Raw genomic sequence first — 22,271 nt, 5'->3', positions numbered from 1 at the left:
GTCAGTTAAGTGTCTGATTCTTAGTTTTGGTTCAGGTCATGATCTCATGGGTGTGGGATAATCAGTTTCTACACTCAGCAGGGAGTCTGCTTGAGATTCTCCGTCCTCTCCCTCTGCTCCTCCCCCAACTCATGCAACTGCATGCTCTTTCTCTCTCCCTCTCTCAAATAAACAAATATTTAAATTTAAAAAGTTGATTCATGGGGCACCTGGGTGGCTCAGTTGGTTAAGCGACTGCCTTCAGCTCAGGTCATGTTCCCAGAATCCTGGGATCGAGTCCTACATCAGGCTCCCAGCTCTGTGGGGAGTATGCTTCTCCCTCTGACCTTCTCCCTCTCATGCTCTGTCTCTCAAATAAATAAATAAATCTTTAAAAAATTTAAAAAAAAAGTTGATTCAGCCAAGAATCATCAATCCCTTAAACACCTCAGGTGAAAGGTTGCTGGCACAGCTGCACACTACTACCCAACAAATTACCTACTAATTGAAAAAGGAAAAAAATGTCCCTTTATAATACAGCTATGGCAGTCACTACCTTAACTAAAATAGTACTTTATTACTAATGGTAAATCTGCCCAACATATGTATCTACTGATTTGCTGCAGTATGAGGTTATCGCCTTGACGTATTCTTGCCAAAAACGATTAACATAAACATAAACCACGTTAACATATGGTTAATACCTCTATATCTATCAATTCCCAGGAAATAAAAAGGTTAAAGGGACAGGTTTAAACTACACAGGAGATCTTATCAGATAAATGCAAGTACTGGTTCATTCTACCAGGCCACTGGCTTGTACTTTTTTTCTTTTTTTTTGGCCTGCACTTTTCAAAAGGTCAGTAGAGAGAGAAAAAATGGGGTCTGTTCTGATTATGAAACCACAATACAAAAGCATAATGTGAACCTTAATGAAACTGTGACTCAAAAAAGTTATTAAAAACAGGTAGCAGTCGGTTGAGTATCAAACTCTTGGATTTGCCTTGGGTTGTGATCTCTGCACTTAGTGCAGAGTCTGTTTGGGACTCTCCTGCACTCAAATAAATAAATAAATCTTAAAAGTTGTAAAAGCTATTCTTAAGGCAACTGGAGTTTTTATAAGAGTATTTAATATTCTTAGCTGTAGTGTGTCTATGCAAGAATGTCTTTTTTAAAAAAAGGATGCCGGGGTGCCTGGGTGGCAGTGGGTTAAAGCCTCTCGGCTCCGGTCATGATCTCAGGGTCCTGGGATCGAGCCCCGCATCGGACTCTCTGCTCATGCCTGCCTCTCTCTCTGCCTACTTGTGATCTCTGTCAAATAAATAAATAAATTCTTAAAAAAAATAAAAAATAAAAATAAAAAGATTAAAAAAGGATGCCTCGGGCACCTGGTTGGCTCAGTTGGCTACGCGGGCTGCCTTCAGCTTAGGTCATGATTTCAGGGTCCTGGAATAGAGACCACATCCAATATCCTGCTCAGCAGTGAGTCTGCTTCTCTCACTCTCCCTCTGTGCTCTCCCTCTCTCAAATAAATAAATACTTTAAAAAAAAAAAAAAAGGATGTCTTAATTTGCAGGAGATATAAGCGAGTGTATGTATCTTCAAACCAGTAAAAATATATGATAGGGATGGGCAAAATGATGAAGGGGAGCAGGAGGTACAGAGTTCCAGATACAGAATGAATAATGAAGGAATGAAAGGGAAAGCGTATAGAATATAATCAATAATACGGTAATAATGTTGTATGTTGACAGATGGTAGCAACACTTGTGGTAAGCGTAACATGGAACTGTCACATCACTATGTTGTACACCTGAAATTAACACTGTCCAATATACTTCAATAAAAAATATATGAATAACAGGGATGCCTGGGTGGCTCAGTTGGTTAAGCCACTACATTCGGTTCAGGTCATGATCCCAGGGTCCTGGCATCGAGTCTTGCTCCAACAAGCAGGGAGCCTGTTTCCTCTCCGCCTGCTTGTACACGTGCTCTCTGACAAATAAAATCTTTAAAAAAAAAGAGAGAGACAGAGAAAAATATACGAATAACAGAAAAAGTTATTCTGGTAAGATGTCAATTGTTGAATCTAGGAAGCAGTTATGTTGCTCTACACTGTACTATTTTCGTCTTTCTGCACATGTGAAATTTTTCTTAATAAAACTGGGGATAGGACACCTGACCTGGGTAGCTCAGTTGGTTGAGCAACTGCCTTTAGCTCAGGTCATGATCAGGCTCCCTGCTCGGAGGGGAGCCTACCTCTCCCTCTTCGGCCTGCCACTCTGCCTACTTGTACTCTCTCTCTGTCAAATAAATAAATAAAATCTTAAAAAAAAAAAAAAACTGGGGATAAAGGACATGTTTACTTTTATAACTTAAAACAAAGATTACAAGCATGTAATGTGATTTCCAAAAACTGACTTTTTTAAAAAGATTTTATTTTAGAGAGAGCAAAAGAGAGGGAGAGCACAGAGGGAGGGACAAAGAAAGAATCTCAAGCAGAATCCTTGCACCACACTAAGGGCTCAATCCCACAACCATGAATCATGACAGGTACCAGATGCTCAACCAGACTGAGCCACTCAGGTGCCCCACAAAAGCTGACTTTATACTCAATAGTATTTTAGTTTTTAGGACTATAAAGTAGTTTTTATAAAATGAAAGTTTAAGTAGTAGCAATTTTTTTAAAATCCAAAATTTAAACCCACAGGACAAGCAACTACACATAACAAAAGGCTAGATCAACAAATGACTGATCCAAAATCTCTAAGGAACTTAGCAAACTCAACACCCAAAGAACAAATAATCCAATCAAGAAATGGGCAGAGGACATGAACAGACATTTCTGCAAAGAAGACATCCAGATGGCCAACAGACACATGAAAAAGTGCTCCACGTCACTTGGCATCAGGGAAATACAAATCAAAACCACAATATCACCTCACACCAGTCAGAATGGCTAAAATTAACAAGTCAGAAAATGACAGATGCTGGCGAGGATGCGGAGAAAGGGGAACCCTCCTACACTGTTGGTGGGAATGCAAGCTGGTGCAACCACTATGGAAAAACAGCATGGAGGTTCCTCAAAAGGCTGAAAATAGAACTACCCTATGACCCAGCAATTGCACTACTGGGTATTTACCCTAAAGATACAAATGAAGTGATCCGAAGGGGCACGTGCACCCGAATGTTTATAGCAGCAATGTCTACAATAGCCAAACTATGGAAAGAACCTAGATGTCCATCAACAGATGAATGGATAAAGAAGATAAAGAATACTATGCAGCCATCAAAAGAAATGAAATCTTGCCATTTGCGACGACGTGGATGGAACTAGAGGGTATCATGCTTAGTGAAATAAGTCAATCGAAGAAAGACAACTATTATATGATCTCCCTGATATGAGGACGTGGAGATGCAACATGGGGGGTTAGGGGGATAGGAGAAGAATAAATGAAACAAGACGGGATTGGGAGGGAGACAAACCATAAGTGACTCTTAATCTCACAAAACAAACTGAAGGTTGCTGGGGGGAGGGGGGTTGGGAGAGGGGGAGTGGGGTTATGGACATTGAGGAGGGTATGTGCTATGGTGAATGCTGTGAAGTGTGTAAACCTGGCGATTCACAGACCTGTACCCCTGGGGATAAAAATACATTATATGTTTATAAAATAAATAATAAATAAATAAATAATTTTTTAAAAATGACTGAACATCTATACCGTTCCCTCCCATTTGTAAAAAATAAGGCCTCATCTAAAGCAGAGCTTTCCCAAAATGGTAGATCTTTAAGGGGTAAGAGGTAGAGCAGAGAGATAAGAATTTTCTAAGGCCTCAAGACAGTCTCCTAGATTGCTCTGGAGAGCAGCTCAAACTGCTCTCCAGAATATTAAATACTCTAGGCTCAAACCAGTCTACCCTCTGATAACATCAGCTGGTTAACAGAAGGAAGTATTCAGGACAAGCAAAGTGGATGAGATAAATGCTCTATCATCTAACATCTGCTATAAGAGTTTGCTGAAAAGCAAGTAGCTGTCAATCTCTGACGGAACTGTTGGAGAAGTTTACATATGCCACAGAGTATAGCCAGGCCGGCCAAGATGAGACTAACCACCATGTGACTAACTGGTCCAGCGTGATGATATGGAAAGGCTGAGTAAGCAGGTTCTTAAGAGAAGGAACTAAAACTCCTAAATCTCGTCTTCTCTGTTTTGGTGACATGTGAGATAGCTGTAACGTCTTACAATGTGCAATGTACACAAATTCTTATATTAAATGTTTATCATTACTTTTACTTAATTATTTTTACTGCTGGGCTCAAATACATTCAAAAATTTTTTTTAAAAGTCAACTATCATATTTTGTCCAAAAAGAAGATGAAGGGCCATCACCTTTAAATATTTCAATTTTGGGCCGCCTGGGTATAGTGTATTGAGCATCCAACTCTTGGTTTTGGCTCAAGTCATGACCTCATGGGTCCTGGGATTGAGCCCTGTGTTGCCTCCACACTCAGCAGGGAGTCTATTTGAAAATGTTCTCCCTCGACCCCTCCCAGCTGCTAACACATTGTAGGGGTGCTCTCTCAAATAAGTAAAATCCTAAAAAACAAACAAACAAAACCCCAAAACCTCTCCCTCTGCCCCTTCCCCAGCTTGTACTCTATCTCTCAAATAAACCTTAAATACTTCAATAAACCTTAAATACTTCAACTTGAAGTCTTTGAATGGATCTAAAAATATCTTAAATATACCACCTTTATGCAAATGAAATTTCTCTCTGATGATGACTGTCAATAATCTGGAGATCATTAAAATGTATGTAGACTTACATCTCTCTCTGCCTGCCTCTCTGCCTACTTGTGCTCTCTCGCTCTGTCAAATAAATAAAATCTTTAAAAAAAAAAAAAGTGTATCAAACCGGGTGCCTGGGTGGCTCAGTAGGTTGAGCAACTGCCTTCAGCTCAGGTCATGATCCTGGAGTCCCAGGACGGAGTCCTGCATCCAGCTCTCTGCTCTCCGGAGAGCCTGTTTCTCCCTCTGACCCTCCTCCCTCTCATGCTCTCTTTTTCTCTCTCAAATAAATAAAACCTGGGTGGCTCAGTGGGTTAAAGCCTCTGCCTTCGGCTCAGGTGGTGATCCCAGAGTCCTGGGATCCTGCCCCACATCAGGCTCTCTGCTCCGCAGGGAGCCTGCTTCCTCCTCTCTCTCTGCCTGCCTCTCTGCCTAGTTGTGATTTCTCTGTCAAATAAATAAAATATTAAAAAAAAAAAAAGAAGTGTATCAAACCTTAATGCAATCTCTACTAAGAAGACAAGGAAAGCCCTTCACATCTGTTCCTTTTTCTCCCCTTAACTTCCAGTTGGGCCAAAGATAGCTCTGTAAAGGCAATTTGGTCTCCCATTGCACTGAAGCCAGCAATCTTGGTATTATCACAAAACCTGCTCTAGATTTAAATATCAACAGGTACTTCAAGAAACCAAATAGGCAAGACCCAAGGCTACCAGTTTATTAAAACTCCAACTTCCAACATTAAAAATATATGGGGGACGCCTGAGTGGCTCAGTCAGTTAAGCATACGACTCCTGATTTCAGATGTAGATGTATTTCCATAATTGGAGAAAATGAGAAAAGAGATCGCTCAGCTAGAGTACTCCTAAATTGGAATGGTACTTTTCAGAGTTGAGAATTTTCAAGGTCAAATTATAGTATTATGAGACTTAAGTATTTGTTCACTTTTTTTTTTTTTGGATTTTATTTCTTTATTTGATAGAGAGAGTGCACAAGCAGGCAAGAGTGGCAGGCAGAGGGAGAAGGAGAAGCAGGCTCTCCACTGAGCAAGGAGCCTGATGCAGGGCTTGATCCCAGAACCTGAGCCAAAGCCAGACACCTAACCAACTGAGCCACCCAGGTGCCCCTGTTCACCATTTTTTTAAAATATTTTTTTTTTAAAGATTTTACTTATTTATTTGACAGACAGAAATCACAAGTAGGCAGAGAGGCAGGCAGAGAGAGAGAGGAGGAAGCAGGCTCCCTGCAGAGCAGAGAGTCCCATGCGGGGCTCGATCCCAGGACCTTGGGATCATGACCTGAGCTGAAGGCAGAGGCTTTAACCCACTGAGCCACCCACACGCCCCTCACCATTTTTTTTTTTAAATTTATTTTTAAGGAACCGCTACACCCACCATGGGACATGAACTTAAAACCCCAAGATCAAGAGTTGCATACTCTACCAACTGAGCCAGCCATATGCCTCTCCATATCTGTACCTATACATATCTATATCTCTATGCTTGCTTATTTTTAGAAAGAGATCTTCCAAGCAAGCGGGGCGGGGGGTTGCCCTCAAAGGGAGAGGGAGACAGAATCTTAAGCAGGCTCCATACCCAGAATGAGCCCAACTGTCTCACAACCCTGAGATCATGACCTGAGTCAAAATCAAGAGTCAGCCACTAAACTGACTGAGCCACCCAGGCGTCCCTAAGACAATATTTAAGAGAACATTAAAGAACTGGACAGCAGAGGTAAGATGATTTCAAAAAAAACATAAAACAAAAACCCCCATGTTGCTCCTCCAAAATCACTGCCTAAATAATTGTTTTAATACCAATTTCTAAAAACAAGCAAACTGTGGTATCTCCAACCTTACATAGAAGATGCGTAATAAGAGTTTTAGAACCCTAAAGCCCCAATTCTGCACTGAATACTCAGCAGTCACCTTTAATTCCCTTTTCCTCCATGAAACAAACAACTATTTAATATCATACCATGTGAAAATGACCTAAATATCTATCAAAAGGGCAATGGTTAAGTAAATCATGAAAAGGAATATTATGTAATAATTTAAAAAAGGAGTTAGAATGGAAATTATCTATTGAGAGGAAAGCAAGTTACAGAACAGCACTCTGCATATATATATGTCCTTATATGCAGAGCATCTAGAATGATACAAAAATAACTATCTGAAAGGATAGATGAAAGGAGCTAGGAAGGGAACTGTAATTTTTTTCTCCTACTGAAATAGAAGTAATTTAAGTAAAATATCAGGTCAACAAAGTTTTGCATATACCAAGCTTATCTATACAAAATCCCTTTCCATGGAGACCATTCACCTCACTCACCGAGCAGAAAACAGTTAACACAGAATGCCTGAGACTGCTATCCTTAGACATACCAGGTTGGCCTTTGGTTGCTGTCATAACTTGATTTGGGGAAAACTAATCCCCACTCCCAGAACTAATTAAAAGTGACTCCCTGTGCCTAAACTGTATCCAAAAAATGTGATTTATGCTGAACACCTGCCTTCCTTCTGAGAACCTCGAATTTTAGTATGTGGTAGGCAAAAGGTGCTCACATGACAAGTCCCCAATAACAATCCTAGGCATTGATTCTCTAACATGCTTCCCTGCTGGGCACACGTGTGTTGTCACAATTCCTTGCTGGAGGAATTACATGTGCCCAGTATGACTCCACTGGGAAAGGCACTGGGAGAGGTTCAGCTTGAGAGCATGAGTCTAGTTTTCTCAGACTTCACCTCAAAGGACTTTTCCCTTTTATTTTGCTCTGTATCCTTTTGCTGTGATAATCACAGCCCTAAGTACAACCCCCACACACTAACCCTGCCACTGACCAAAATGAAATGTCTTCTGGAGTTAATTGACACCCAATTTGTGGCTTTCCTTTCTCATACGTATAGAACCCACTTCAGACTACTGGCATAAAGATGATCCTGGGGGTCACCTGGGTGACTCAGTCAGTTGAGTGTTTGCCTTTGGCTCAGGTCATGATCCCAGGACTGAGATGGAGTCCCACATCAAGCTGCCTGCTCAGCGGGGAATCTACTTCTCCCTCTAACCCCTTCCCCCAGCTTGTGAACTCTCTCAAATAAATAAAATCTTTAAAAGGGGGGGGCGCCTGGGTGGCTCAGTGGGTTAAAGCCTCTGCCTTCGGCTCAGGTCGTGATCTCAGGGTCCTGAGATTGAGCCCCACATCGGGCTCTCTGCTCAGCAGGGAGCCTGCTTCCCCCCCTCTCTCTCTCTGCCTGCCTCTCTGCCTACTTGTGATCTCTGTCATATAAATAAATAAAATCTTCAAAAAAAAAAAAAAGACAATCTTATTGGTTTGAATATATTTTAGGGGATAAGTGACTAGGGGAAACTAGCTACATGTTCACCAAATCTTTTCCCTCTACCCGGCTAAATTGCTAGATTACATTTCTCAGCCTGTCTTGCATAGGTGTGGCCAAGAAACTGAGTTCTAGCCAATGAAATGCAGGCCAAAAAATGATACCAGCCACTTCCAGACCTCGTACATAAAACCTCCTACTCTGGACCTCCCTCTAGAGAAAAGCAGTGAGGTAAGATGGAAGGAGCCTGGGTTCCTGAATTAATCACAAGAAAGGTAACCTAATGAACATTCTCAGTGAAAATTATCTGATTAGAAATATCTACTCTGTTAAGCCACTCGTATCTTGGGGTTGTTTGATACAACAGTAACCTGCTTCGCCTACTAACAAAGGACAGGATCAGGTAAAAAATTTTTAGAGGCTAGACGCCTGGATGGCTTAGCCAGTTAGGCCTCCGACTCCTGATTTCAGCTCAACTCATGATCTCAGAGTCCTGAGATCAAGCTCCATGCTGGGCTTCCCCGCTGAGCATGGAACCTGCTTAAGTTTCTCTCTCTTCCTCTCCCTTTGCCCCAACCCCTGCTCGGGCTCTCTTTCAAATAAATAAAATATTTAAAAATATATATATTAGAAGGGAAGAGAAGTGAACGCATTTAGGAGGGAATTGCAAGGACTCTGAAACTGAATAAGCAAGAAAGGTGAACCAAAAGAAGAGTCAAAAACATTTCCACTAAGCATCTGGGTTCCACTTACTTCTGACATGAAACTGAGAAGAGAAAGTTTACATGGCAAGAAAGAAAATGAGGAATTCTTTTTTTTTTTTTTTTTTTTTAAGAAAATGAGGAATTCTATTTCGGACATATCTGGAGTGGCACATACAAATAAAACCCACTGGTTGGTTGAGAATTTCAGCCTGCAGCACAGCAAGGGTGAGCTGCAAATAGGTTTGGGAGTTATCAACATTTAAAAGAGATATCTGAGCCTGCATAGCTCAGATGGTTGGGTGTCTGCCTTCGGCTCAGGTCATGATCTCTAGTCCTGGGATCAAGCCCCATGTCAGGCTCCCAGCTCAGTCGGGAGTCTGCTTCTCCCTCTCTCTCTGCCTCTCCCCCTGCTTGTGCTCTCTCTGTCTCTGTCTCTCTCCCAAGTAAGTAAAATAAAATAAAATAAAAAAGAAACAGCAAAAGAGAACTACAGAAAGAAAATAAGGGTTTTAGAATCCTAAAAAAGCTTAGCATTTTAAAGGTGGCTGGAAAAGAGGAACTCGGGAATGCCTGAGTGGTTCAGTCAGTTAAGTGTCTGCCTTTAGCTCAGGTGATCATTTCAGGGTCCTGGGATTAAGTCCTGCAACAGGTTCCCTGGAACCTGCTTCTCCCCCTCTGCCTCTGCCTCTCATGAATAAAAAAGTAAATAAAATTTTTTAAAAAAGAAAAGATAAAAGAAAAACTCAAGGGAAATGAAGAGTAGCTAGACAGGTAGAAGAAACTTGGATTGCCTATTATCACAAGCCAAGCAGAGTCCTCTACTTAGTGGTAGTAAGTAAAACCTACGAACAGGTAACATTCCCTAAAAAGAGCTCCAAGGACGAATATTTGGCAAATGTCCACTGTGGCAGGCAGCCTCTAAAATAACCCCAACAATCCCTGCCTAATAGGTCTATCCTTATGTAATCCTGTCCCCTTACAAGTGGGATGGACCTTAATTAAGTGTGGCTTCAAAAGAAGAAAATAGTCCTTTAAAAGATTAAACTACAAAAAGACTGACTTCTACCTTCTTTACTTCTCTCTGAACCTGTGCCCCAAGAAAAGCAAGTTGCCATGCTGTGAGTAACCCTATGGAGAAGACATGACAAGCAAGAGATGTCTGCCAACCGCCAGCAAGGATCTGAAGCCTGCCAACTGCCAGGTGAGTGAGTTTATAAGAACTCTCCACCCTTCAGCCTTGGGCTGACTACTGCCTGTGGATACCTGCACTGCAACTTTGTGAAAGACACTGAGTCAAAAGCAATCAGCCAAGTGTGTCTGTGAAATAAAGAACAAGAAAGTTTTAAATGGCTGAATTTGGGGGTACTTTGCTATGCCACAACCAATAATTAATACGTCCATACGCTATGAAAACCATGGGGGAGAGATTTTTAAAAGGTATAGTTGTCAGGGGCGCCTGAGTAGCTCAGTTAGTTACATATCTGACTCTTGATTTTACCTCAGGTCATGATCTCAAGTCCTGTGATGAGCTTCCTACTAAGCAGGGAGTCCTTTTTTTAAACTTTATTTGAAAATTTTGGTTACAGTGTCATTTATTTTCTTAACAAGTCTATTGTTTAATCTTTCAGGATAAAAAAAATTATTAAGATTCTAAAGAATTAAACAACAAAGGGATGTCAAGGGAATAAGCAGGGAGTCTTTTTGAGATTCTCTCTCACCCTTTCCTGCAGCCTCTCCCCCCTCACCCCGCATGCACATGTGTGTTTGCTCTCTCAAAAATAAAAATATTTTTAAAAATAAAGGTATAGAGGCACCTGGGTAGCTCAATCGTTAAGCATCTGCCTTCAGCTCAGGTCATGATCCCAGGGTCCTAGGATGGAGCCCCATGTCAGGCTCTCTGCTCAGCGAGAAGCCTGCTTCTCCCTCTCCCACTCCCCCTTCTTGTGTTCCCTCTCTTGCTGTGTCGAATAAATAAAATCTTAAAAAAAAAAAAAAAAGGTATAGTTGGCAGTGTACAAAAAGTGCATGGGAATTATAAATTACCAGAATTAGCAACTAAATGATCATTAATAACTCTCAAGAGCGGGAAGTTAGTTGTTACCAGGAGGCAGGCTAAGAATCCTCTGTAAGTGGACAATGCATGAGGTAGTAAGACCAGGGTCTAGCTCAAGTTCCAGCCCCTCCAAAATCTCCCAAACCACTTCAGATCATCTACAGGATAATCTACTAATCTATCTGTCTTCCTCTTTAGTATGTATGATGCACTATAAAATTTAATCACACTGCTCACTATTGTTTCATGTGCATTGCCCTTTACACTGGCTCCCAAAGACACACATGCCTTGGGTTTATTCCACAGATCTTCCTCACCATCACTGCCAACCGGCTTTGAGGGCGTTGAATACATTCCAGAACCCTGATAAATCCATTATTGTATCAATTTCTAGTTCCCTAAAATACAATTTGACTAGATACAACAGCAAGCAAAATGTAGCCAAAGTTTGGGAAACTTCTTCCATTTTCATCACCCATGAAATAGAGATAATTTTCCATAATCTCATTTCAGGTTAGTCTTTGTTTTGTTTTTGTTTTTAGTAGGCTGCATGCCCATGCCCATACCCAGCATGGAGCCCAACACAGAGCTTGAACTCACAACCTAGAGAGATCAAGACCTGAGCTAAGATCAAGAACCGGATGCTTAACCAACTGAGCCACCCAGGTGCCCCAAGACTGATTAGTCTTTAACTACAGCAGCATCTCTACTTATGTGTCTCTAAGAAAGTTTATTTGGTAATACTTTTCTTAGAACATCAAACATTCAGGTCCCCAAATATGGGTGGGCACATTATGTGACTGCCTTCAGCTCAGGTCCTGATGGTCCTGGGATTGAGCCCCACATCAGGTTCCTTGTTCAGCAGGGAGCCTGCTTCTCCCTCTCCCTGCTACTCCACCTGCTGGTGCTCTCTCTGTCAAATAAATAAAGAAAAATTAAAAAAAAAAAAAAAGATTATGATACATCCAATTTCAGAGTCGTTAAAATGTTGACAATGCTTTAGAATCAGTGAAATACACTATTCCTTCTCTTCATGTAGTCTTCTCATTTGGGACACTCTAAAATTAAATTTTAAGAAATTTGTAATTTACACCAAAAGTAACTGACTCTAAAGTAAATAGAAGTGATGAAAAGAAATCTTCCTCAAGAGGTTATTTCCTGGAACAAACTAGAGGGCAATGTAATCTCCCAAAGCATTCTGAAATTTATAGGAGTGGGAGAGCCACTGGCACTTAATGAGAATTAGAGATGAAATAACCAAAGATGGACACCACCACGAACAAAGAACTATCCTGCCCAAACACCAACAGTGCCCTTACCAGGAAAATGGCTTTGCATCTATTTTCTGTACGGTGAGCCCTAGATGTGAACACCTCAAGTCTGGCTTTCCACAAAGTTAACACAAAGCCAAGTACAACTTAAATTCATCAGACAGTAAGAAATAGTATACGACTTATATTAAGTGGCTACCACAACTTATCACAGAAAGCAGTTTAGGTACCTTTATTATACGTTATTAACCCAGTCAAATAGTTACTGAGTACTTACATGTGTCAGGTATTTGAAATACATGGGTGAACATTCATAAATTCCTGCATTTCCACTGGAGGTGAGAAATAGTAATCGTAAGAAATAATGAAAGGGGGGAACCTGGCTGGCTCAGTCAGCAGAGCATGTCTCTTCATCTCAGGATTGAGTTCGAGTCCCACATGGGAGGAGAAATTACTTTAAAAAATGAAAAGAGCCGCCTAGGTGGCTTAATTGGTTGAGCATCTGCCTTAGGCTTGGGTCATGGTCCCAGGATCCCTGCTCAGAGGGGAGTCTGCTTCTCCCTCTCCCTCTGCTGATCCCCCTACTTCTGCACGCGCGCTCTCTCTCAAATAAGTAAGTAAAATCTTTTTAAAAAATGAAATATTTAAAAGTACATATGAGGGGCACCTGGGTGGCTCAGTCATTAAGCGTCTGCCTTTGGCTCGGGTCATGATCCCAGGATTCTGGGATCAAGCTCCACATCAGGCTCCCTGCTCAGCGGGAGGCCTGCTTCCCCCTCTCCCACACCCCCTGCTTGTGTTCCCTCTCTTGCTCTGTCAAATAAATAAATAAAATCTTTAAAAAATATATATGAGAAACATGTTAGGAGATGCTAAGTACTACAGAAAAAGAAAACAGCAAGGTAAAGGGAACCAAATAGGGAGACTGAAGGGCTGCAATTAGTCTAATGGCCAGAGTGAGCCTTACTGAGAAATAAGTCTTTTTTTTGTTTTTAAAGATTTTGTTTATTTAGGGGCGCCTAAGTAGCTCAGTCATTACATGTCTGCCCTCAGCTCAGGTCATGATCCCAGGGTCCTAGGATCGAGCCACGCATCGGGCTCCCCACTGCGTTGGAAGCCTGCTTCTCCCTCTGCCACTGCTTGTGTTCCCTCTCTCGCTATGTCTTTCTCTGTCAAATAAATAAATAAAATCTTAAAAAAAAAAAAAAAAGATTTTCTTTATTCATTTGACAGAGAGCAAGCCGGAGAGCACAAGCAGAGGATGCAGCAGAGGGAGAGAAGCAGGCTCCCCGATGACCAGGAAGCCTGAGATGTTCAGGGGTTAGCCATGCACACGTATCAGAGAAAAATGTTCTAGGCAGAAGGATTGGTCAGTTGGTGCAAAGGCTTCCTAAGACAGTGTGTGGCATGTGTAAGGCAAAAAGCAAGGAGGCCAAGGGTACTCGAAGGAAACCTATTGGGGCGAGGGGACAGGAGGTAAAGAGAGTAAGTTGGGGAGAAGGCAGAATATGTGAGGAGGTATAGGGAAGAGTTAAATCCTGTAAATAACGAAGGACTCTGGGTTTTACTAAAGACAAATGGAGAATCAACAGGTGGTTTTCAACAGATGACAAGATAGGATTTTCAAAACATAAGAATCACTTTAGATGATGAACTGAGAACAAACTATAGGGAACCAAGGGTAGAAGCAAGGTAGATAATAATAGCACATTATGAGAGAATTAGTCACTGAAATCCAAACACAGAAGACCTCTACAAAGTTTTATACAAATATTCCACAACTAAGTTAGTTTATTAAGGTATTGTACCAATGTTTTGTGGTTGCCATAAGGCTTAGTGATTGGGCATGACCAAATATATTCACATAATTTCTACATTTTACATTTGGACAGATAACCTCAATGCCTACAATCTCTGGCATGTTTGCCTGTTTGAAGAGGGAAGAGGAGTATTTAAGTTTTTTTTCATTATTATTTATTTAGAGAGAGAGGAAAAGGTGTGGGGGAAGGGAGAGAGGGAATCTTAAGTGGACTCCATCAAAGCTCAGAGCCTGGATGCAGGGCTTGATCTGACAACGCTGACATGAAATCAAGAGTCGGTCACTTAACTGACTTAGCCACCCAAGCTCCCGAGATTTTTTTTTTTTAAGATTTTATTTATTTATTTATTCGACAGAGAGACAGACAGACAGACACACTAAAAGAGGGAACACAAACAGGGGGAGTGGAAGAGGGAAAAGCCTCCCACTATGCAGGGAGCCCAATGTGGGGATTGGTCATGACCAAGACAGACACCCAACCGACCAAGCCACTCAAGCGTCCCCCCGAGACTTTATTTTTAACCAATCTCTATACCCAACATGGGGCTCAAACTTACAACCCCAAGATCAAGATTTGCAAGGTCGGGGTGCCTGGGTGGCTCAGTCGGCTAATCATCTGCCTTGTGCTTGGGTCATGGTCCCAGGATAGAGCCCTGCGTCTGGATCCCTCCTCAGCGGGGAGTCTGCTTCTCCCTCTCCTTCTAGCTCCTGCTCCATCTCTCAAATGAATAAATAAATAAATCTTTTCCTTTTTTTTTTTTTATTTTAAAGAAAATCTGAAACCTCTACCAACTGAGCCAGTCAGGTGTCTCCCTTTTTTTCTTAAACACTATTTGTTTCCTTTTTTAATATATAATCTCTACCCCCAGTGTGGGGCTCGAACTCATGACCCCAAGATCAAGAACCACAGACTCTACCAACTGAGCCAGCCAGTCACCCAAGGGAAGGGGAATAGTCTTAAGATATTCATGCCATAACTGTGGGTATACACATGGTAGACTTAACTATTACCCAAACTAAAGAGCACAAACAAGTGGGAATAATCCAATCATGAACGTCCCAGTATTATGTATTACTGAGCTCAGAAATGCCTAGTATAAAACTTTTTCTTTGGAACCCACCTGACAAGAGTTAAGGAAATATTCAAAGGTATAATGGTCAGCAAGTAGTAAACAGGTGTGAAATGAGGTAGTAACAAATGGAGCAAGAGCTGAACTGCTTCCTAACCATGCCACTTTAAACAAGCAGTTTTACCAGATTCCATAGAATCTTAATACTAACCATTAAAGAACATTTAAGTACTTTTCAGAATTTTACAAGACTTGATCCAATCCATACACCAGCACAGTATGACATAGTTAGCAAATAAATCCCTATCTTTTTCATTTTTTTTTTTTTTAATTTATTTATTTGACAGATAGAGATTACAAGTAGGCAGAGAGGCAGGCAGAGAGAGAGAGAGAGGAGGAAGCAGGCTCTCCGCTAAGCAGAGAGCCCGATGCGGGGCTCAATCCCAGGACCCTGGGATCATGACCTGAGCTGAAGGCAGAGGCTTTAACCCGCTGAGCCACCCAGGTGCCCTTCATTTATTTTTTTAAGTAAGCTCTACACCCAGGGTGGGGCTTGAACTCATGACCCGGAGACATAGAGACCCATGCTCTACAGACTGAGCCTATCAAAAACCCCAATAAACCCCTATTTTTTAAAAACTGAGAAAGTGAACCAGAAAAGTATGTCTACTCCAAAATCAGAAAACAATCAAGTTCCTGATCTGGAATCAACTGAATATTCAGAAGCATCTTCCCAGTAGTAATTACAAAATTATAAAGCTACATAGTCAATATACTTGACGACTAGAAGTATCCTTCTTTGAGCTACCTTTAAAAAAAAAAAAAAAAGATTTTATTTATTTGGCAGAGATCACAAGTAGGCAGAGAGGCAGGCAGAGAGAGAGGGGGAAGCAGGCTCCCCGCTGAGCAGAGAGCCCGATGCAGGGCTCGATCCCAGAACCCTGAGATCATGACCTGAGCCAAAGGCAGAGGCTCAACCCACTGAGCCACCCAGGTGCCCCGACTTTGAGCTACTTTAAAAATATCACTACATTGAGGTGCCTGGGTAGCTCAGTTGGTTGGGTATCCAACTGCTTGTTCTGGCTCAGGTTGTGGTCTCATGGGTAGTGGGATTGGACTGGAGCCGGGCTCTCTGCTCAGGGAGTCCATGTGGGATTATTGCTCTCCCTCTGTTCCCCCCCCTTACACACTTACACATACTCTCACTCTCTCAAATAAATAAATCTTAAGAATATAGATAGGTTAAATATATACATATTAAGTATATAATGTATATATATTATATACATATTAAGTATATAATGTATATATATTATATACATATACAACTATACCAAGAAAAAACTTATTCATTAAAACCTAAATCCCTCCCTATCCTTTGGAGATCTTGAAGTGCAAGTTAATTTACACTGAATTAAATAATGACCATTCACAATAACTGTAACAGGAAAGACCACCTTTTTGTCAGTTATGAGTTTTACATTTTCACACTGAAGAGAAGAAACATTCAAATCTTCTGTCTTGTCCTACAAAAAAACTGCTGAAGAAAAAAAAATCTTTATTTGCTTTGGTCACAACTAAGAAAATCTCTTCCAAAAAAAAGAAAATCTCATCCAAATAAATATTGGCAGTATCTCACGATATATCTAGGTCAAGCTGTTACACTATGCATATGAAACTTATACAGTGCTGTGTGTCAATTATTTCAATAAAATGGGGGGGGGACACAGATTAGGAGTAAAGAAAAAAAAATCTCCCTAGGTAATTACCTAAGAAACAGTTTAATTCTGTAGAATTATTAATAGAGATAGTCATGATGTGCTAAAGACTCCAGAAATTTTAATTATACAATGACACTCTCAAAAAACAAATGGTTAACCACGAAGACTATGCTCTTTTTTTTTTTTTCTTTTTTTAAGAGCGCTTGAATTCACGACCCTGAGAGATCAAGACCTGAGCTCAGGTCAAGAGTCAGCCGCCTGGAGCACCTGGGTGGCTCAGTTGGTTTAACATCCAACTCTTGATTTCGGCTCAGGTCATGATCTCAGGGTCATGGGATCAAGCGCATCATTGAGCTCTGCACTTAACAAAGTCGGCTTCCCCTCCCCTTGCTCTCACGTGTTCTCTCAAATAAATAAATCTTAAAAAAAAAAAAAAAAAGAATTGGACACTTAACCAACCTTGCCACCCAGGTGACCCTATGCTCTTTTTTGATGAATTCATACATCTTTCTTTCCCTTGTACTGAACTCAAGCGGAATGTGGAAAGACAGAATGAACATTAGGGTTGAGCAGGAAAACCTGGTCTGCCTGACCTTAAATTAAGAAAGTCACCTTGGGGTGCCTGGGTGGCTCAGTGGTTTAAGCCGCTGCCTTCAGCTCAGGTCATGATCTCAGGGTCCTGGGATCGAGTCCCGCATCAGGCTCTCTGCTCGGCAGGGAGCCTGCTTCCCTCTCACTCTCTCTGCCTGCCTCTCTGCCTACTTGTATCTCTCTCTGTCAAATAAATAAATAAAATCTTAAAAAAAAAAAAGTCACCTTACTCTCCTTGGCTTCACTTTCCTAAAGGATGATACCATAATTCTATATGACTAGCTTTTAAAGTTTAACCATCTAAAAGATATCAATAGAATTAGAAATATACAGTCCCAAGGAAAACACTATAAATCTACCCAAGTGTAATAAATGAAGCATTACTCAATTATAATTCAGGACAATAACATGCTGGGGGGGAGGGGGATTACCCACTATGAGGCAGAAAACTTATAAGGCAAAACAGTATATGCTATAGGTAAGTGAAACTGCCCAAGAGGTACAGGAAAATCAGGGCAGAGATGTATACAGACACATACGAGTTTGAATGACAGATGTTTCGGTAGACACGATGACATTACATACAAAAGAGGCAAAGATGTATTAGGAACCACTGTACAACAGTCTTGTGACTATAGCGTAAGACAGTAATATGATGCCACAGGTAGGGAGGGATGAACACTTACACAGCGCCCAGCATGGGATGTGAAGGACTTCTGAGCAGAGGATCACTATTTTCAACCCAGCAATTTAGGAGGCAATTCGGCAGTAAAGAGTTAACTATATTCCTGGAATTATTTACATTTGGAATGAATTCACATATTATGTATGTAATTAAAAAAACAATAAACAAATCATGAGGGAAAGATACTGAAGATTAGTTAGAAAGCTACTGCAAAGGGGTGACTGGGTGGCTCAGTCAGTTGAGTACCGACTCCTGATTTCAGTTCAGGTCAGGTCACCACCTCTGGGTCTGGGATTAAGCCCCACAATAGACTCCATACTTCGCGTGGAAGTCTGCTTGGGATTCTCTCCCTCTCTGTGCCCCCTCCCGCTGCTCACTCATGCACTCTCTCTAAAATAAATAAGCTCTTTCAAAAGAAAAAAAGCAAGAAAAGAAAGCTAGCTACTGCAAAAAAAGGCAAGCTGGGGGGGGATAGGGGGGGACCTGGTTGGCTCAGTAAATAGAGCATAGGGCTCTTGATCTTGGCATCATGAGTTCAAGTTGAGGATAAAGGAAAGAAAGGGTCTGAAACAAAGAGTTAACTGTTCTTATGATTAGTCTAAAATTTTAAAACTAACATTGCATTTCAAAACTGAATTATAAATCCAAGGTGACAAACTTTAAAACTATCTGAAATGGAAAATGCTGAGCTCTTGATGAAGATTAAGAACAGTAAGTAAGATGAGGTATTTCGAAATACGCCTTCACTCCCTTTTATATTTTATATAATTAGCACCACACACACACACACACACACACACACACACACACACACACTTACTTCTCCTGCAGACAGTTTAACAACTCAGTCAACATTTTACGAATTTCCTCCTAACAACTGTTAACAAAATTAACCGAAACATTTTATCCTGGAGGTTTATGCTGAGCTTTCCAATGTTAAACACAGAAATGCATTTCTCAAATCTACACTTCCAAAGATGCTGCATTTCCTTCAAATCTCAACACAGGGTTTCAGATTAAGTCTACATCTCTAATTACTGAGTTCTTAAAGGTGCTTCCCCCCCCCCCCCCCGATTTTATTTATTTGTCAGAGGGGGAGAGGGAGAAAAAGGGAGAGCACACAAGGAGGAGGAATGGCAGGCAGAGGAAAAAGCAGGCTCCCCACTGAGCAAGGAGCCTGATAGGGGACTTGATGACCTGAATGGAAGGCAGACACTGACCAAGTGAGCCACCCAGGGGTCCCTTAAAAGTGCTTTTCAATAAACAATTTGTTTTATTTGCTTTGCTACATTCTTACCTTAAAAAAAAAAGTGAAACGTACATTAAAATAAACTATTGCATAAAGGTTCTGAGCCCATTTTAGCTTTGAAACATGCCTCTTAAAATTGTGAGCAAACAGAAAAGGAACTGTAGGATTTTTCTATATATAAGGTCTTAAAATAAGACTCAGTGGGATGCCATTTTGAAAGGCCCCAGCAGGAAGTTCAGTTTGGTCAGAGAGCCATTTAAAAAGTGCCTCAGCTAATATTTTTAAATGACTTGAAAGTTAGTTTTGTACTTTAATAAAGGATACTAAGTTCATAAAATACAGCATTTCAAAATGGCAGGCTATTATTTTTGGTTATTCCAGAAGCATAAACATCTTACCAAAAATTAGTATCTTAAAGAACATGTGAGCATTCAATTAGAATTACTATGGATAAATTCCCTACCATGGCACTGAATGCCTAAGACTTGTTACCTCGTAGAATGAAATAAAAATTCAAGTTCATCACCTTAGGCTGGTTAAAAAGAAAGCTCTTCATGACTGCATATCAGAATCCAACCAAAGACATGCTTAGAAAAAGCAACATGCAAGAGTAATATGCGATTAGTCTTTAAGCAATGTCTTGAAGGGATAGCATTTCCTCACCTGCCTTCACACAGTAGGTTGTTTTTAAATGACATAACCCAAAGTTAGAAGAACGTCACAGTACTTAGCCTGACAAGATTCCATGTTGAAGAGACCGGGATTTAAACTAGCCCAGCAGAAACTCAGAGACTGGAGAGAGAGAGATTTAAAAAAAGAAAAAGAAAAAAAGAACAAAACCTAAGCCAGAAACTAATCCATCTGAGTGTTTAGAAACCAAGTGCATTTCAGTTCAGTTCCACCACATGCCACAAAACCCTGCCTTAGAACTTCTAAGGTTACATACAATCTTAGGCAAGAAAGGGAAATGTTTTCAGTTATTAATGGTCAAGTCTTTGTGCCTTGATTCTAGAGTTAAGTTTCCAATGAAGGACTTGGGACCCACACTTGTTGAAAAGCGACCAACCCTCTCAACTCAACAGGTTTTATCAACATGCTACCATTTCAAAGTACAACTAGATGCCTAAAACTTTATGTATCATCAGCTCACTTTCTCCTTAGACAAGGTAACAATCTGCAGTGTCCTAAAACAAGACAATTTAAACTGTTACCATATATCTTATTAATAGCTAAAATACTATCCCAGCCAGCTTTACAAGGGTGAGAATGTCAACCTGAGCCACAGATTACTAACACATTATACTCAAATACCTCAACATAAACAGGTTTGTTCTTAATGTTTGCCCTGCTTTCTAATTTTCTACTTGTCCTCCCCCGCCCCTTTTTTTTTGGTCTATGTATTCCTATCAAACGGACTGTCATGAAAGCAATGGCCAGAATTCCCCACCCCCCGGCAAAATACTCAAGTATATTTACTCAAATTACTCGCCGTTAAAATAAATCTCCCAAGGCAATAGAATTATACAGAAATAAGGAGAAAAATTAAGTATCATTACTCAGCTTACAGGAAGAAAGCAGACTTTTTATTAGAGTCCTAAGAAACGTGGCGTTTGATTGGGTGGCTTCAGGGTAAAAGTTTGCTTCTCAAAGTTTCTTTTAAACACAGCATTTCCAAACCCACAGCTATCAGGCATCTTTTTTTATTTTTAACTACAAATCGTACTCCTAGCGGGAGTAGTCATCTGTGTGAGGCTAGTTGGTTGAATACTACAGAGGACTGGTATGGAATCAGTGTGTGTGGTTTGGCCTTAAGCAACCTCCCTACACGACCTGTAGGAAGGAAATCTCTCCCCAGCGTCGAGGCCTACAAACGTTCGGCTCACTAAGGGGACACTTCCCGTGGGAGAGCAAAACCGCCACTCATCTCAAACACCGGCTCAAGTGGGTGAGGGCCGACTTCGGAGAAAGTCTGAGCGCCCCGGCGCGCGAGTGGAACAAAACCTGTGGCAAGAAGTAATGAGGAAGTACTGGCTCCCGCCCGCCCCTCCCACCGGCGGACACTTGAAACACCGGGGGTTTGACAACGTGCTGGGGGCAGAGGGAGGAGGACTGCCAGCTCCAGGTCGACCAGAAAAAACCAGGAACCTGTAACTACTCCAAACACGGACCCTCGCCTCTGGAACTAGGCCTCGGGGGCCGAAGCCCACTCCACCCATCCGGAAGCCCAGAGAGAAAGGGGCAGTTGAAGAGCTCGTGGGCTCTGAGAAGGGTGCAGCCCGCGCGAAGCGAGGCCCAGCCGCCCGAACTGCCGCCACCGCCGCCCTCAGAGCCTCCAGGCCCGGGCCGGGGACCACCCCGCACTCTGCCCTCAGCTCCGTGAAGCCTTCGTCCCGGCCTCTGCTCTTCAGAGCCCAAAGACTCCGCGAGCCGTGAGAAGAGTCCGCCCTCTCGCGCCTCGCCACTTCCCCGTCCCGACTGCCCCTCACTCCGCGGAGCTCCGGGAAACGCTCCCAATGGCCCCTGGACCACCCCCGTTCCTTCGCCCACCGGCACTCGCGTTCCGCAGCTGACACCGCCAGCCGGCCCCAGCCACCGACCCCGGCCCACCTCACCTCAGGCGGTTCCGGCAGCGCTGGACACAGGAAACTCCTGAGTCCCCGACTCCGGCTCTCCTCGACCCCCTCTTCGGTTAACTCCGCTTGTTTCTCTACAAAATGGCGCCGGAGGTCGCGCGCTCACGTCGCGGCCTTTCCCCTCCCCGTTCCCATTTCATCATTCGCTGCCCGCCCGAGGAGGGATGGCCCGAGCATCAGCCAATGATCGTACCCAGCCCGTGACTCCCGCCCAATCACCGCCAGGTGCCCGCGGATTTAAACCAATCACACACTTTCACTCGCAGAAGTCAAGGAAGAAACCAGGCTCCTGCTAGCAACTACCAATCCGGACTCCTACTTCGCGGGCTTTGGCCAATTGCCGCTCACCCGTCCCTGGGGACTGAAGACGGCGCC

The 22,271-nt window shown here is 42.0% G+C and overlaps 1 protein-coding gene across 8 annotated transcripts in view; it reads right to left on the bottom strand.

The window, feature by feature from the left end:
* Nucleotides 1-22,026, bottom strand: part of CNOT1 (CCR4-NOT transcription complex subunit 1) — a 106,766-nt gene extending 84,740 nt beyond the window's left edge. For all 8 annotated transcript variants that reach the window (XM_045989212.1, XM_045989216.1, XM_045989215.1 and 5 more), the window contains exon 1: nt 21,876-22,026. The gene's annotated coding sequence lies outside the window, so the exon portion shown is untranslated. The remainder of the gene's footprint in view (nt 1-21,875) is intronic.
* Nucleotides 22,027-22,271: the final 245 nt, after the last annotated feature.

The sequence above is a fragment of the Meles meles genome, chromosome 19, assembly GCF_922984935.1.
Source record: "Meles meles chromosome 19, mMelMel3.1 paternal haplotype, whole genome shotgun sequence".
NCBI lineage: Eukaryota > Metazoa > Chordata > Mammalia > Carnivora > Mustelidae > Meles > Meles meles.
Note: the sequence above shows the minus strand (reverse complement) of the source record. Positions and strands in the feature narration are given on the sequence as shown.